The sequence below is a fragment of the Panthera tigris genome, chromosome C1, assembly GCF_018350195.1.
Source record: "Panthera tigris isolate Pti1 chromosome C1, P.tigris_Pti1_mat1.1, whole genome shotgun sequence".
Lineage (NCBI taxonomy): Eukaryota > Metazoa > Chordata > Mammalia > Carnivora > Felidae > Panthera > Panthera tigris.
Genome location: NC_056667.1, coordinates 207,166,385 through 207,184,638, shown reverse-complemented (window position 1 = coordinate 207,184,638; position 18,254 = coordinate 207,166,385).

Genomic DNA, 18,254 nt, shown 5'->3' with positions numbered 1-18,254 from the left:
AAATGTCCAGAAATGGCATCAATATATGACTGAGCCAGGTTAATGCTTGTGAATCTTCATGGTAACAAGACCCAAAGGAGGACACTGACAGTCTTTTTATAGTTTCTGTATTGTTCATGTTATTTGGCCTCTCAGACTGTAGCATTCAGGAAAAATATGCTCAAATGTCTGAAAATATTCATAACGGGAAAAGTTGATAAATAAGCATTGGGGTTTATCTCTGAAAAGTTCATCCCCAGCCATGTATAGTTGACCTCATGTGGCACACATATGACTAGGCTATCAGACTGAAACAAAAGAAACAGCCATGCTCATATCTCACCACACTGGAGTCCTTTGATCCTTTATTTGGATGGATGTATTTTCCCCAAAGAATTAAGGGAAAAAAATTACTTTACAAGAGCTTAAAACATTTAATGGAAACCACTTTCTTTTAACCTGAATAAATAAAATCAATGGCAGAACAACGTTAAGAATAATCATATATCATATGTATTGTCTTTGTGCATATGTACGTGTGTGTGTGCACACTGTGTTGACATAACAGGTTGGGTGCACACACAGGAGCAAAGGACTTATTAAATGCATTAAGACTGATTTTATCATGAAAATTATTAATATTTTAAATGGAGTTTGAAGAGTATCTATATTTTTACTAAAAGCTATCTAGACCTTTATACCTCCATTATTCTATTCAATTCTAGTTTTATTTTTTTAATGTTTTTTAAATTTATTTTTAAGGGGGAGAGAGGCAGAAGAGGGGAGGGGCAGAGAGAGAGGGAGACAGAGAATCCCAAGCAGGCTCCACACTATCAGCATAGAGCCCGACACAGGGCTCCATCTCACAACCATGAGGTCATGACTTGAGCTGAAATCAAGAGTTGGATGCTTAATTGACTGAGCTACCCAGACGCCCCCAAAATTCTAGTTTTACTATTAATGAATCAACTTGAGTAAATGATAGATGCACAGAATTAAAAAAAGAAAAGCTAAAGGGTATAAAAGGTTAAGAGTGAAAAGAACTGTTATCAACAGTAATTACGCATCTCCCTTCTCCTTTTTATTTAGTCTCCATCCTTGGAAGGAAACCATTGCCACCAATTCTGGACTTGGGTGTAGGAGATTTTCCATGCTGTACAATTGGCTTCTGTCAGTACAATAGAGACCCAACTCTTTTACATATGTAAGAGGTCCATAATGTACCATGGTATTGAGGTTATGTTTTACTTTAACTATTTGTTTACTTGATGGATTCTCTACTGGAATGAAATTCAGAACCTTTGTATTACTGGTTTATGTCTCACTCAGCAGTGCTGCCTTCAATGTGGACTGAGTCTTTGAATTTCCATAATTGGTAATCTGCAACAACATTATGGAAATTGAGCATCAGCATTTACAAACCTTACCAGCATATTGATAATGGTGCAATACCTAAGCATATATTCATACATTCAGCTATTTTACACAAGCATAAGTCTACAAAAGATTTTAGGGAAAAGTACTCCACTGGTTACAGTTTGAGAAATACAGTGCTTGGTTCTGACCCAATGTCAGATAATAACAATGATAATACAGTGTAGACACTAAATAAATATCTGTGGAAGGAATAAATAATGAGTTTGTATTCTTTTTTCCAGCTTTATTGAGGTATGATGGAAAAAGGTTTTAAAATGTTGAGACATTTATTTCCAACTAAGTAATACCAGTTTGGGCTTTATGTGTAGTAAAAGCTGCTGAAGAAAAGAATCTAGTGCATCATGGGAGAGTCTATGAATTAAATTGTGTTTCCAACTCCCAAATTCATATGTTGAAGCCCTAACCCTGCAATGTGACTATTAAAAGGAGGGCCTCTAAAGAGGTCAATGCAATTAAATGAGGGCATGAGATTGAGGTCCTCATCCAACAGGACCTCATAAGAAGACAGAGATACCAGAAATGTGTTGCACACAGAGGAAAGGTCATATGAGGACACAGCAAGAAGGAAGCCATCTACATGCCAAGGAGAGAGGCCTCAGGAGAAACCAAACTATCCAACACCCTGATTTTGGGTTTCCAGCTTCCAAAACGATGATAAAATCAATTTGTATTATTTAGGCCCACCCAGTCTGTGGTACTCTGCTATGGTAGCCCTAGCAAACCAACGTACAGAGATGGGATGTTTACTGAGGCTTGGATGTTAGAAGGCTAGACAGGCAGGGGGAGACACCCTTCACTCCAGAAATGATGGCCCTCCATTATTTCTTCTATTAGGAAATTATATCCTCTACCTAGATGCTCAGCCAAGATCCTCCCCATGTCCTCCATTTTTCTTACTCAGGAATCTACCAGTATATCTTTGTATTTTACCTCCTAAATGGCTTTAGAATTCTTTTACTTCTCCCCATCCTCACCATCACAGGCCAGTTAACACCACTGTGTCCCCCAGCCTGGGCCACTGCCTTCATTCTGACTCCCTCCTATCTATCCATCTTGCACTCGTACCTCCTGACGGAAACTCTCTTAAATGTAACTGTGTGAAACATCTCTATAATAAAATTTGCAGTCTTTAATTGGCCTGATGAAAATCTGGCCCCCTCCTCTTTTTTAAGAGTCATTTTTATCACCTTTACCCTTGTTCATCTCACCAATCACGCGATTCTTCTCTTCTGTAAAGATACCACAATCTCTCTCCTTCAGACGTCTAAGCTCGCTGTTCTCTCTGTTCCTCTAAAGCTCTCATGTCTTCACTTTCACGTCTGTCATACATCCCTTTCCTCCTCCACCATGAGGCCCCCTCACCTGCCCCTAGTTTCTTACCCAGAAAAAATGAAGTTTCCAGTTATTAATCAGAAGGCACCTTCTAATTTCTCTTCCTTAGCACTTATTTCATGTAAAAAATAATTTTAAGTGTACATTCCCTAACTCACTGAAAATTCTATAAGGGTACACAACTACTCTGCACGCTCACTGCTTTACTCCTGCTTGTCTGGTAAACTGCATAGCACAGTAAATGTTAATTAAGTAAATGAACAGTGACTTTAAAAAGGAAAAAAAAAAGGACGCCTGTGTGGTTCAGTTGGTTAAGTGTCCAACTTCACCTCAGGTCATGATATCATAGCTTGTGAGTTCAAGCCCCGCAATGGGCTCTCTGCTCTCAGCCCAGAGCCCACTTCGGATCAAGTCTCCTCTCTCTGCCCATCCCCCATGTGTGCACACACTTGTTCTCTCTCTCTCTCTCCCTCTCCCTCTCTCTCAAAAATAAAATAATTTTCTTTTTTAGGGGCACCTGCGTGGTTCAGTTGGTTGGGCATCCAAATTCAGCTCAGGTCATGATCTCATGGTTCCTGAGTTCAAGCCCCTGTGTCGGGCTCTATGCTGACAGCTAGGAGCCTGCTTTGGATTCTCCCTCTCTCTATGTACCTTCCCCTCTTGGGCTCTGTCACTCAAAATAAATAAATAAACATGTATATAGATATATATATAGATGTATATCTATATATATCCGTATCTATATCTGTATATCTACATTATATCTATGTCTGTATCTAATCTGCCTCCCAATATTAGTTCACATGAACTGATATAGCATTCTTTTGAGTAGAGTTAAATTATTACAACTCATTCTGTATATTTCCTAGGAAGGCAATCCACTTTTTCCCTTTTATTTACTTTAATATATATATACACACACATATATAATATATTATATGTTATATGTTACATATAATATATTATATTGTATTATATTATATGGTGTATATATATTATATATATTTTATATAATATATAATATTATATATTATTATATTTTATAATTATATTATATATTATATATCATATATTATATATCATATATTATATATTATATTATATATCTATAATATATAATATAGACACATATAATATAATATAATATAATATATATAACATATAACATATAATATATATAATAATATAATATATATAATAATATATATAATATATTATGCTATATATTATATATTATATTATATGTATATATTATATATATGTATTACATTATATGTATATATTATATATTTTATGTAATATAATGTAATATAATACTATAATATATAATAATATAATATATTATAGTATTATATTATATATTATATTATATATTATATAAAATATATAATATAATAATATAATATATAATATAATACTATAATATAAATTATATAATATATATTTTATATTTTATTATATATTATATTAAAATATATATGATATATATATATTTAAAGTAAATAAAAAGGAAAAAATTGGATTTCCTTCCTATGAAATATATGCAATGAGCTCTAATAATTTAACTCTACTCAAAAGAATGCTATATCAGTTCGTGTGAACTATAATATTGGGAAGGAGGTTAGATACAGACGTAGATATAAATTTAGATATAGATACAGATATAGATATAGATATGGATACAGATACAAATATAGATATAGATACAGATAGACACAAATATAGATAGATATAGATAGATATAGATGATATAGATATAGATATAGATATAGATATAGATATAGATATAGATATAGATAGACATGGCTATGGATACAGATATAGATGATATAGATAGATATAGATAAATAGATACAGATATGGATACAGATATAGATATGGAAATGGATATTATAGATACAGATAAAGATATGGATATGGATACATATATGGACATGGAGAGATACAGATACAGATATGGAAACGCATATAGCTAAGGATATGGATATGGCTATGGATATAGAGACATATAAATACAGATTTAGATGTAGATACCGGCACAGATACAGACTTTCATGACCATGACAGCTCCTGCCTGAAGCCTGGTGTTGAAGCGTGACCGCATGGACTCCTGATTTCCTGCACAAGCACCTGGTTCAGAGTCATGTTCATCGTGTTAGCCTGTCAGTGTTCTTCTCACATCACCTAAAATGTGATGTTGCCTCCATTATTTCTACTTCTCCTCTTCATTTGTTAGGCAATTTACCTATTTAAATTTAGTCTGCTGATCTCTGCTCTTGGAGGTAAAAGTGGCTCCTGATTTCCAGATCCAGAGATTTTTCTCAAGTATGCTTAAAAACATATTCAACTTGTCATTCTCATATTTTTACTTTCTCTTTCTCGTCTTTGTTTCTCCTCCTCCCTTACTTGCTGTCACTTTATTTCCACTTTGCCTCACATCTTGAAAAATCAGTCTACACTCTATCTCTACAGGATCATAAGATAAATGGAAAAGTAAAAATTATATCTCAGGAGAAGAAAATAAATTTTGGGCCTGATTTTGAAGGTCTTGTAACACACCAAAGAAGCTCTTATCTAGCATATTTTAACCAACTTACTGGTAAGCCCGTAAACATAAGCATTCTCTCTAGGTACATGGAGCTCAACAATTGAAAAATGTATGAATCGTGGTGTATTGGATGGGCTGGAGTGAGGTTTTGATGTGAGACTAAATTGGGGGCTTTCAGTTTCCTCCCAAAGAGTTCTAGACATTGGGACATGCTTATGTTCCAAACACCTTGCCAGCCACAAGAGGGGTTGCAATGTGGTGCACAAAGCCAGCTATAAACAAGGAACATTATAGAACATGGCTTCCCCGACTGCTGGTGAAAACCATGTTCTCAGCCTTGACTCATGTAGGTCATTGGAGATGAGGGAGCCAAAGGGCCTTCCAACCTGGCTGTGAGACAAGCAGCTCCAGAAAAAGTAATAGAGGTTGACCCAGTGTTGCCTTGCAGACCGTCACGAATAAGCCAATCTACCTCTTCTGGGTGAGTAAGGATGAAAGGTTTTCTCCAGAATTTCTGCAAAAGCTGAGGTGGTGACAGAATGATTTTCTTTTATAGGCTGACACTGGAATATGAGGAGAATAGGAAAGAGTTTCCGCTTGTATAGGAGAAAAGCAAGTTCAGTTCTGGATCTTACAATGAATGGAAAAGGATATTAACTTAAATGGTTGTAGAGGGGTGCCTGGGTGGCTTAGTCAGTTAAGCGTCGGACTCCTGGTTTTAGCTCCGCTCATGATCTCACAGTGAATGAGTTCTAGCCCCGCATGCTCTGTGCTGAAGCCTATTTGCAATTCTCACTCTCTGCCCTTCCCCTGCTTGCTCTCTCTGTCTCTCTCAAAATAAAAAATTGAGGGGCGCCTGGGTGGCTCAGTCGGTTAAGCGTCCGACTTCGGCTCAGGTCATGATCTCGCAGTCTGTGAGTTCGAGCCCGCGTCGGGCTCTGTGCTGACCACTCTGAGCCCAGAGCCTGTTTCAGATTCTGTGTCTCCCTCTCTCTCTGACCCTCCCCCGTTCATGTTCTGACTCTCTCTGTCTCAAAAATAAATAAACGTTAAAAAAATTAAAAATTAAAAAAATAAAAATAAAAAATGGAATTAAAAAATGGTGATATAGAGGGAGGTAGGAAGGTGACTGCAGTCACAATCTGGAAAAAAGCCAACACTTAAAGGTTGGGGTGAGAAAGACCCCTTAGTAAAGGGGTGAAAACTGATCATGTCTAATCTTATCTCTCCAGTTAGATTTTTATTAAAATTAAATACTTCAGTATAAAAGATTGATATTGGTAAGAATGGCATGATAAAAAAATTACTACTTAAGAAAAGAAAAAATTAGATCAAATGCTGTTTTTAGAGAATGTGAAAATATGTTTATTGAGAGCTGAAAGCTACTGATCTTGCTAAGTGCAGTGCATGATGTTATTAAATAAAACAAACAGGTGTTAAACACACAGTTGTCCCTGTGGCCTCAGGAAATCTCACACCCACCATTGAAAATGTCAAACTCAAGTTTGAGCCTATAATTCATATTTGCAAAATTATTATTTGAACTTCTTTGGTTTTCTGTTAGCCTTGCTTAAGAAAAATAATTACTAGGTGCCTGAATAAACACAGAGATATTAAGGAATCATTAAGCAGTATGCTGGAAAATAATGGGACAAATATTCTATTTTTTTTTAAACAGAATTATGCAGGCATATCAATCTCTCAGTGTGACTGGAATCCCAAGTAATGCTGTTGTTTTCAAACTCCGTTTGCCAGACAGTTGAGAGTTTCTAAATGTGGAACACCTGAGATTCTTAGGCTGCTATAGTATTTAGGGTATAGTTGTGGCTACTATAATTGAGTCCGCAAATAATGGTTTAAACAAGACAGTGTATTTCTCTCCCACAGGAATCTGGAGCTCATATGGGGACATTATCACGTCGAGAAACAGCTCTTTGCCATGTAGTTGCTTTGCAGCCCTTGGGTATTGCCCACATCCTCATGGTCCAAAGTAACTCACAAACATCCCAGCCAGAGTGTAGGGGAGGGAGGAAGAGGTGGGAAGTAAGAAGTAAGAGGTGGTGGTAGGTCAGAGGAGGCCATGCACCTTTTTTTCAAGGCATGACTTCATTCTGCTCACATTCCATATAACAGAGTTGAATAACATGGACATCCCAGACCATAAGGATGTTGGTCAAGTGCACTTTGTCTGGGATGCCATCGACACAACAGTCCAGGGGTTCAATTAGTAAGAGAAAGAAACACGGCAGGGTATTGAAGCGAGTAGCATTGTCCACAACAACTGCTTTAAGAAATTAAGGGATCAGCTGCTCCTGGAGAAAGTGTCTCGACAAAAATTGTCAACCCAGAACTTCTAAAAGGAAAGAGAGTTCATACCTGACTAGATAAGACGATAAAATCTTGCATGGCAAGTCAATTAGCAAATGACAGACTTTGTGAAAGATACTATTGTGTGAAGAAAGGAAGACGCAGAAACTACTTGTGTATGGATGTATACACATGCTGTAAACGTGTGGTGGGTTGAATTGTGTCCCACAAAAAGATATATTGAAGTCCTAACCCCCAGTACCTTTATACATAATATTACTCGAAAATAGGGCCTTTCATGTAATCAAGTTAAGGTGAGGCCATACTAGATTAGGGTGAACCCTGAATCCAATATGGCTGATGTCCTTAGAAGAAGAGGAGAAGAGACACAGACACGCAAAGGGAAGAATGTTACTTGAAGACAGAAACTGAGGTTGCAGTGATGTGTCTACAAACCAACGAAACTAAGGATTACCAGCAATCACCATAAGCTAGGGGAGGTGCATGGAACAAATGCTCTCTCATAGCTTTGAAAAGAAAACACTCCTGCCAACATTTGGATTTAGATCTTTTAGCTTCCGTAACTATGAGAGAATAAATTTCTCATGGTCACCCTAAGAAACCAACACGTACCTAAACATTCAACCCTTTACTTCTCTGAATGAACATGAAAGAGAGCACACAGGGAAGAACACAGGACAAATATGGCCAAAACAAAAATGAATTTAAGGAGAATTTTAGAAAATGAATACCAAGTCATTTTATATAAATGTGTATAGGCATAAACATTTTAAGTTAGTAACTTAAAAACACAAACACATACAAACACATACTCCTTCACCTCAACCACAAAATTTTGATTAGGATGACACTGTCTTTGAGGGAGCAGGCTGATCTTTTTTTCTCCCATCCATTTTTCTTTAAAGTTTGCTTACTTATTTTGAGAGGGATAGGGAGAGCACGAGCAGGGGAGGGGCAGAGAGGGAAGGAGAGAGGGAGAATCCTAAGCAGGCTCCCTCAGTGTGCGGATAGATCCCCATGCAGGTCTCAAACTCATGAAACTGTGAGATCATGATCTGAGCCAAAATCAAGAGTCAGACCCTCAACCAACTGAGCCACCCAGGCACCCCTCCCATCCATTTTGAGTAATATAAAAATGAACTTTCTTTCTCATAGAAAGAAGATACAGAACCAGTTCATCTGTTGTCTCTTCATATTAACTTCATCTTTTTATTATAGAATATACCTAGGGAATACAACGTTTTTGGTAAGATTTTGGTCCGATTTGAGATAATACTGACTTAGGAAAGATCAAAGGTTCTCCATAAACATTAAGCCTCTTAATTTTTTTTTTTTACATTTTTAATGTTTATTTATTCTTTAGAGAGAGGGGGTGGGAGAGAGGCACACACACACACACACACACACACACACACACACACGCACACACACAGAATCCGAAGCAGGCTCTAGGCTCCAGGTGGTAAGCACAGAGCCCAACATGGGGCTCGAACTCATGAACCGTGAGATCATGGCCTGAGCCAAAGTCAGATGTTTAACTGACTGAGCCACCCAGGAGCTCCACCTCTTGTTAATTTTTAATGCAATAGTGGTTAAAAGGCTTCAAAAATTGTTTAAATTAAATGAACATTTAATAACCTACATCAAGCTGAAGATATACAGAAAAACAAATTGTTATGAATTCAAATACTAAATTTTTATTAAAAAATATGACGATGCTGGTACATCAAGTTGAATAATTCTTCTTCAGGCATTATTTAGTTTTTTTAGTGATTAGTAATGGTGGTTAGCTTGGGTTGAAACCTATATTTCCCCTCGTTTGATTTTACCCTTAGAATGTCATGAATATCTAATCTCTTACCACTACCATTCTCCTCAATTATGTAACATTTTTATTATAGTTACTGTCTATTGAGTATATTTGATGCTATTAAAAAATGGAATGCAAGTATACATAAAATTTGACTCCTGTGACTGACTGACCAAATCTATACCAACTAACTGCACAGTGATTGACTCATAAAATTTTTCTCCAAGAATGGGATGTTAGTACGTTGCTAACTTTCAAGACAAAGATATTAGCCTGATATTTATATATTAGGGTGCACTTCACTAACTTGACTTCTGAGCAAATGAATAAAAATTGACAGGAATCCAAAGTTGTTTCAAGAATTGAATATCAAAGCTTATATAGAATGCTACCAAAAAATTTAAAAAAGAGCTAGAAATTAGAAATAAAGGTGAATACACAGAGTAAGAGTAAGAACTTTCATTTAATAATCACTAAATGTACTACTATTAAAGTAATACTACATATATAATATATATTATATATACATATATAATATATATAGTTAAGGTATAGTAATACTACATATATATATATATATATACACATATATCATATTTCAGGAGATCAAAATACTTTAAAATTTTCTAATTAATTCATAATTTTCCTTTAATGCAGATAAGGAGCAAGCATTCATTTCATTGCATGACATAACTTTTTAATAACTGGTCCAGTAAATACTTGAAGAAAAGATATTTGCGCCTACAGTTAACTTGCTTTTTTTTTGGTTTCTTTTTTTTTTTTTTTGGTAGTCATCAGTCATTTTTCAAGCAGACAATTCACTTCAAAATAGAAATACAAAGAGTACAAAGTCACCATACGCAATATACTATTACAACATATATTAAGCACCTCTATTATTATAAAAGGTTGTCAACGTGGCTGAGCCATCAAAGCTACTATTGGTGTTGCTCTAACAGCCAAATTGTTAAGAGGACTGTCCATGAATTTCACTAGGGTGTTTTATGATAAAACATCTTTCACTACTAGGCAAAGTCAATTCCTAGTTCAGCAGGGAAGATTTAATCAGTTCCATGTTGGACCCCTTAAACATTGGACTCATTTACAGAGAGGAGTGATAACCTTTAAAAGTAAAAGACTTAGATGATCTGACAGCTGTAGCAAGATGCAGAGTGATCAAGATGCCCCCACAGTGAAGTTAAAAATTTTAATGGAAGTACAATAATTGATCAAAGAGACACTCAGGCCTCCTGGGTCTGGAGTGAGGCTATTCCAAGTCCTTAAATCTGCCATAAAGCTCTAATGGACACCCAAGAGGACACTTCCAACAATTTATTTTAGTTTAAGTGAATTCCAGAACGTTAAATTACCAAAGAGAGCCTAGTCACTTGCTGCATTTGCTTGCATTCTCTGTTTCTGATTACTTTCTGAATTAAATTAGACTTTCTCATTATTACTAATCTCATGATAAGCACAAATGGCTAAAGTTATATCATTAAATAGCTCCACCTGTAAGTAAAGTTCATTTGCTATAATTTTTATTATCTACACACATGTATAATCTTTGGTTCATATTCTTAAAATACTCTCTCATTGTTTGCTTGCACAAGTTTCATCAATTTTAAAAAAAAATATATTACTTATATGATAGTGATACTAACACGTAATATTAACCAACCACAGATGGAGACTAACATTACCAGGATCAGAATAAAATCTGATGATTATGAGAAATCTTTGTGAAATTTCTCAAGCAATAGCCAAAACAACTGTGGAAAGAAAGAAGTTTATTGCCTTGTATAATATAGAGGGTCCTTTCCTTTTCCAAATAGCCTGTTCAAGTATGCAATGGTTTTGAATCTCACTGTGGCCAGTTTCTAGAATGGAACTGCCATTGGTTTTATTCTGACAGCTAAACAGGAGGGAATATAATTTTGAAAAAATAAAATTGGGATTCTAAAGGCCAAATGAGAAAACATTTTATGTTTAAAAATACATCTTGATACTGACTAACCACCTACCTTAAATTTGCCTTTTTTGAGTACCCAACTTATTAAGAATAATTTAATGAATACGTGCATAAGGTAGATACTTTGATAATTCCCTCCTCCTCTGCAAAACCCATTACCAAATATAAAATCCAAAACCCAAAAGAATCTAACAGAAATAAAGGTTCCTTGAAAACCACTTCTGATTTCCAAATGTAAATGCTCATAAGAGTTGTAAAATTCATTTTTATTTAGCTATAAATTTTATATAATAAAATTTTCCCATTTTAAGTGCTCAGTTTGTAAATTTTAACAAACAGAAGTAGCTTTGTAATCACTCCCACAATCAAGATTTACATCAAGCCCAAAATCCCCCCAAAACCACTGGAAATTAATTTTCTCCCCTCACTAAAATTTTGCCATTTTATAACTTCATGTAAGTTAAATCATAGGTTATGTAGTATTTTGCATCTAGCGTCTTTCATTTAACATAAAATTTTGTATCTTGCTACTTTATCCAATGTGAACAACCTCTGCCTTTTCATTGGGGTATTTTAGCTATTTACATGTATTGTACTTATCAATATGATATCTATGTTTTCTATTTGTTCCATTCATTCCTTGTTATTTTTCCCTCTACTCTACCTTTTATATGAATTGATTGTGATTTTATCTTTACTTTAGCTTGATCATCAGTACTTTTTTATTTTATTATTTTGTAGTTGCTCTAGGTTTACCATATATGTTTAACTTATAAGTTTCTAATTAAATAATAGAATGTCACTTAATGTATAACACCTTATGACAATATTTCCATTTCCTCCTTCCCATCAACATGTTAGAAAATTCATAACACATTTCTATTATATTTGCCTTAAGCAATTATCTTTTCAAGAGATGAAAAAAATGAAAAGCAAACATGAATGGATCTAGAGAGTACTATGCTAAGTGAAATAAGTCAAATTAACAAAGACAAATATATTATTTCACTCATCTGTGGAACCTAAAAACAAAACAAAACAATGAATAAACAAACAAAAAGCAGAATCAGACCTATAAATAAAGAGAATAAACTGATGGTTTGCCAGAAGGGAGGTAAGTCAGAGAGATGGGCAAAGTGGGTGAAGGGGAATGAGATACAGGCTTCGAGTTATGGAATAAGTAACTCATAGGAATAAAAGGTACAGTATAAGGAATAGAGTCAATGATATTGTAAGTGGAGCATAGAATAACGTACAGAAATGTTGAATCACTATGTTGCACACCTAAAACAAATATAACATGGTGTGTCAACTATACTCAAATGAAAAAAATAATAAATCATTTAAAAGTCATAAAGCTACAAGGAGTACAAAGAAAAATATAACACTGGTATACTCATTGCCCCAAATTGGCTATTATTACCTCATCATACTTTTCTCAAAAATATTTTCAATAAAAAAATCAGAAATAAAAACCTGTTATTTTTATCCATGCCATTACTGTCATTCTTTATTCTCTTTGTAGATCTAAAGAACCCAGGGAATCTTAAATATTTCCTGTAGTACAGATCTGCTGGTGATGAATTATCTCAGCTGTTTGTGTTCTGCAATGATTTTTCTCCTTTATTTTCGTGATATCTATTTTTCTAGGTATAGATTCTGGCTGATAGTTTTTTAATGCCCTTTATAAACTTTGTTAATTTGTCCTAGCCTCTGTAATGTCTGATTAAAGATCAGCCATCATTCTTATCTTTTTTTTCTTAATATAATGTGTCTTATTTCTCTGACAGTTGTTAATGGTTTTTAACAATTCAATTATTATAGACCTTCTGTAATTTTCTTTGTGTTTATTTTGCTTGGTGTTTGTTGAGCTTATTGTTATCACAGGTATTTTAACTTTTTGTAAAATGGAAAACTTTCAGCCATTCTATTTTCAATTTGTTTTTCTGACAAATCCTTCTTACCCCTGTTTTGGGAACTCAAATTACATGTGTTTGACTACTTGATATTTTCCTACAGATTTTGGAGGCTGTATTCGTTTTGTTTCTATTGTCGTTTCTGTGTTTTTAAGTACTTTTTCTTTTTGTGCTTCATCTGTAAGTTTTTATTTCTGGATTTTTTAAGTTCACTGAGTTCTGTAAGTTTTTATTTCTGGATTTTTTAAGTTCACTGAGTTCTGTAAGTTTTTATTTCTGGATTTTTTAAGTTCACTGAGTTCTGTAAGTTTTTATTTCTGGATTTTTTAAGTTCACTGAGTTTTTTACTATGCTACGCCTAATCTTCAATCAATGATATTCAGTGTATTTTTAATTTCAGATATGATATCATTCATCTTTAGGTATTCCATTTGGATCTTTTGAAAATATATTCCATTTATCCTCATCAAATTCATTTTTCTTTATATTCCAATGTATACTTATAACATTTAAAATAACTTTTAAAATTCCTTAGCTACTAACTCTCAGTCACTTTAGTATCTATTTCTTTTAACTGAATTTCCCCTACTGTGGGCCATGTTGCTTCTTGGATGTCATTTAATTTCATTGTTGATTGCTGAGGGTTTTTTAAATTATTCTTTTTAAGGATGTTGGATTTTGTTGTGGTGTTTCATTAAATAACTATGAATCAGTTTGATTCTTTTGAGATTAGTTTTTATTGGAGTCCTAAAGAAAACTTTGTTTTGGGACTAATTGAGCTCCATTGCTGGGGCAAGGTGCTTCTGAGCACTCTGCCCAATATCCTGTATATTCTGAGTAGTTTCCACTTTGTCTGGAAGGAACACCAAATACTCCCAGGTCTGTGTGAGCTGTGGGAGAGTTTGGGGGCTACATCTCTTTACTATTTCTTTCCCTAGACTGTAGCAGTTCTCTTCTCCCATGTGCACAGATTACTTCCCAAAGAGCCAGAGCTGCCTTTTTCTGTGGACAGTTCCTTGTTACATATTCTGCCTCATACCGTCTAGCCACTTTTTCCCTTGAAAACTCTGTTCTCTCTCCTCAGCACATCAAGACTACTAGGGCCTGTTTGGTTAGCCCATCCTGCACTGTGGCCTGAAAACTGTCTTCGGTTGTAAACTGAGACAATTACAGGCTATTTTTTATCCATTTTTCTTCTCTTAGTTATTACAATTCTACACCACCTTTCTTTTTTCTTTTTTTGGGGGGGAGGGTTCAAGTTTTTATTTAAATTCTAGTTAGTTAACATATATGGTAAAATGGTAACATTGGTATCAGGTATAGAATTTAATGATTCATCACTCACGTGTAACACCCAGTGCTCATCGTACTAAGTGCCCTCCTTAGTGCCCATCACGCATTTAGCCCATCCCTTACCTACCTCCTCCCATCAACTCTCAACTTGTTCTCTACAGTTAAGAGTGTTTTATGGTTTGCTTCCCTCTCTCTCTCTTTTTTGTCCCTTCCCGTATATTCATTTGTTTTGTTTCTTAAATTCCACATATGTGGAATTTTATAATGTCTGAAACTTTTCTTGTATTTTGTTTAGTTTTATATCTGTGCAGAAGGTCAATTCCCCTCAGTTATTCCTTCATGAGAGAAAGTGGAAGTGCTATGTCAGCCTTTAAAATACAGATTCCTGGGGCGCCTGGGTGGCTTAGTCGGTTAAGCGTCTGACTTCAGCTCAGGTCATGATCTCGCAGTCTGTGGGTTCGGTGGGTTCGAGCCCCGCATCGGGCTCTGTGCTGGCAGATCAGAGCCTGGAGCCTGCTTCGGATTCTGTGTCTCCCCCTCTCTCTGACCCCTCCCCTGCTCATGCTCTGTCTCTCTCTTTCTCTCAATAGTAAATGAATGTTAAAAAAAATTAAAATACAGATTCCTGAGATCTCAAGGTGGAGAGCATAATAAATGAAAATAAACAAAAATAGAAAATGTGACCTAGACTCAGAGACAGGGCACGTTTGGAAGTCACATCTCTATGCCGCTGTCACCACCACAAATGCTTAGTTCCTTCTCAACATTTACTACAAAATAGCTCACCTACAGGAAAGTCAGATGCCTGACAAACAGCTTGTTATAGAACTTGGTCAAGAAGCAAAATGTTTTTTACAAGTCTCCAAATACCAGGCCATATATAGCAGGAGACACACAATTCCCATGGAATAGTCCATGGGCTATTAGTCCATGGGCTAAGTCCATGGCTTAGAGTTTTTCAGTTTTGTGTCTTTTGTGGTTTTTTTGTGTTTATTTTTGTGGTTTTTTTTTTTACTAATTTATAACATGTTTAGTTTTGTACTAAAGTGTACTTGACATACAATATTATATCAGTTTCAGGTGCACAACATAGCGATTCAATTATATATAATATGAAATGTTCACCATGATAAATGTAGTCACCATCAGTCATCACACAAAGTTATTAAAATACGATTAACTATATTCCCTATACTGTACTTTTTATCTCTATGACATTTACTTAATAGCTGGAGACTTGTACCTCATAACCCCTTTCACCTATTTGTACCCATCCCTCAGCTCTCGTTCCCTCTGGCAACCACCAATTTTCTATCTGTATTTATGAGTCCATTTCTGCTCTGTTGTTGTTTGTTCATTTGTTTTATTGATTGATTGATTGATTGATCTCACACATAAGCAAAATCATATGGTATTTGTCTTTTCTTGTCTGACTTATTTCAGTTAGCATAACACCATCCAGGTCTTTCCATGTTGTCACAAATGGCAAGATTTCATCTCCTTTCATGACTGAGTAATATTCCATTATATTATATTATTCATCTATCAATGGACACTGATATTTCATTTTCTAGCTCATGGCAAGTCAAAGAATAGGATTTCCAGAGAGATGTTAGTGAGAGAGAACTTAAATGTAAAGAAAGAAACAGAAAAATATAAAAGGCCAAGATAAACTCAAAAAGCATATTAACCCTGATAATTTCTAATTCGAGAATTAAGAATAACTTTTATGATTTATTTAGGAACTATAATGTGTTAAGCACCTTTTAGGCACCTTCTAATTTAAATTTTATTAATAAATGTAGCATAAAATTTGTTTAATTTTCAAAAAAACATCACTATAACTAAATTATAATATCCCATTTAACAGATGAGAAAATAGACTCAATGAAATTAACTGAACCTATTTTACACAGTTAATAAATGGTAAAGTATGGTCAAGAAACTACTTCCAAGTCTATAGTTTATGTTTTTGAGTCCTATATTAGTTGAACTGATATTTGCAATTCAAAGAGTTTACATAATGTACCCATAGTCCTATAGCTGGTATTTAGCATAGTAAGAATTTGAAACTTGGCCCTCTTGATTACAAACCTGTTGCTAATACTCTAAATTATACTAACATCTGATCAGTTATAAAGATATCTGATCATCTGCAGTAGGAAACCATTAATGAAATTATGCACTCTAGGTAAATTTCTAATACAGCATCAGAAGAAGTATTTCAATAAATTCTTTTAATTTGATGTCAGCTAGAAGCAGTTATAATTCTGATTTTACCCCTAAATATCCTTGGAATCATATTAAAAACTAATTGTAAGAAATCAAATACTATGTAAGGAATTAAAATGAACATCAGGCAATAGAAATTTGAATTATAAAAGATCAGAGGGTCTTTAAGCACTTAAAATATATTCTAATAACCAAAGTAATTCTTTTCTGATGTTTGACTACAATGACTTTTCATTAAGTATTATTTTAGAAGGTGAAAATTGGTATTAGTTTAAATGTTGCTAAACTGTTTTAAAATTTATTTATGTATTTTTTAATGTTTTTATTTAGTGTTGAGAGAGCATGAATAGGGGAGGGGCAGAAAGTGAGGGGGACAGAGGATCTAAAGTGGGCTCCGTGCTGATAGCAGTAAGCCCATATGGGGCTTGAACTCAGGAACCATGAGATCATGACCTGAGCCAAAGTCAGAAATTCAATGCACTGAGCCACCCACGTGCCCCAATTGTTTAAAAATTTTAAAAATTCTCCGAAAATTAGTTAACAAGACACAATATGTTCTTACTAATAAACCCATTCGAATTATAAAGATTCAGATAGGTTAAAAGTAAAAGAATAGAGATATAGCATGATAAAACTAATGAAAACAAAGCTGGAATTGTTATGTTAACTTTAAACAAAGGAAACTTCTGAAAAGAGAAATTATCAGGAATAAAGAGATACCTAACATAATAATAAAGGGCTCAATTCTCCAATAAGATATATAATCCTAAATGTGTATGTACTCAACCAAAGAGGATCAAAATACATGGGGTAAAAACTGAAAAAAATCTATAATACCATAACCAAATAAATTATAAGAAATGAACACTAAAGACCATTATATCTCATGAATGCAGATGCAAAATCCTCAATACAATTTTAACAAATAAAGCAAAAATAATTATTAAACACCACAAATAAGTGGTGTAGAGGTATGCAAGCCTGGTTTAACATTCAAAAACTTTTCCATGTAATCCATCACATCAACGTGCTAAAAAATAAAAATGACATGATCACATTAGTAGATGCAGAAAAAGGATTTTATAAAATCCAATCCTCACTCATGGCAATCAACAACAGCAAAAACCATCTTAGCAAACTAGGAATAGAGGAGAATTTTCTCAGGTGATGAAGAACATCTACGAAAAGGTAAAACTGACATCATACTATAGATGACATCATACTTATGATATGACTGGCCACTTTGTCCCCAAGATGGGGGACAAAACAAAGATATTCTCTCACACATGTATTCATCATTGTGTTGAGAAGTTCTGATAGTACAATAAGATAGGAAAAGGAAGTAAAGGAAGTAATTTCATGTGTTAACTTTACTGAGCCAGAGAGGGTCCTGATATTTGATCAAACATT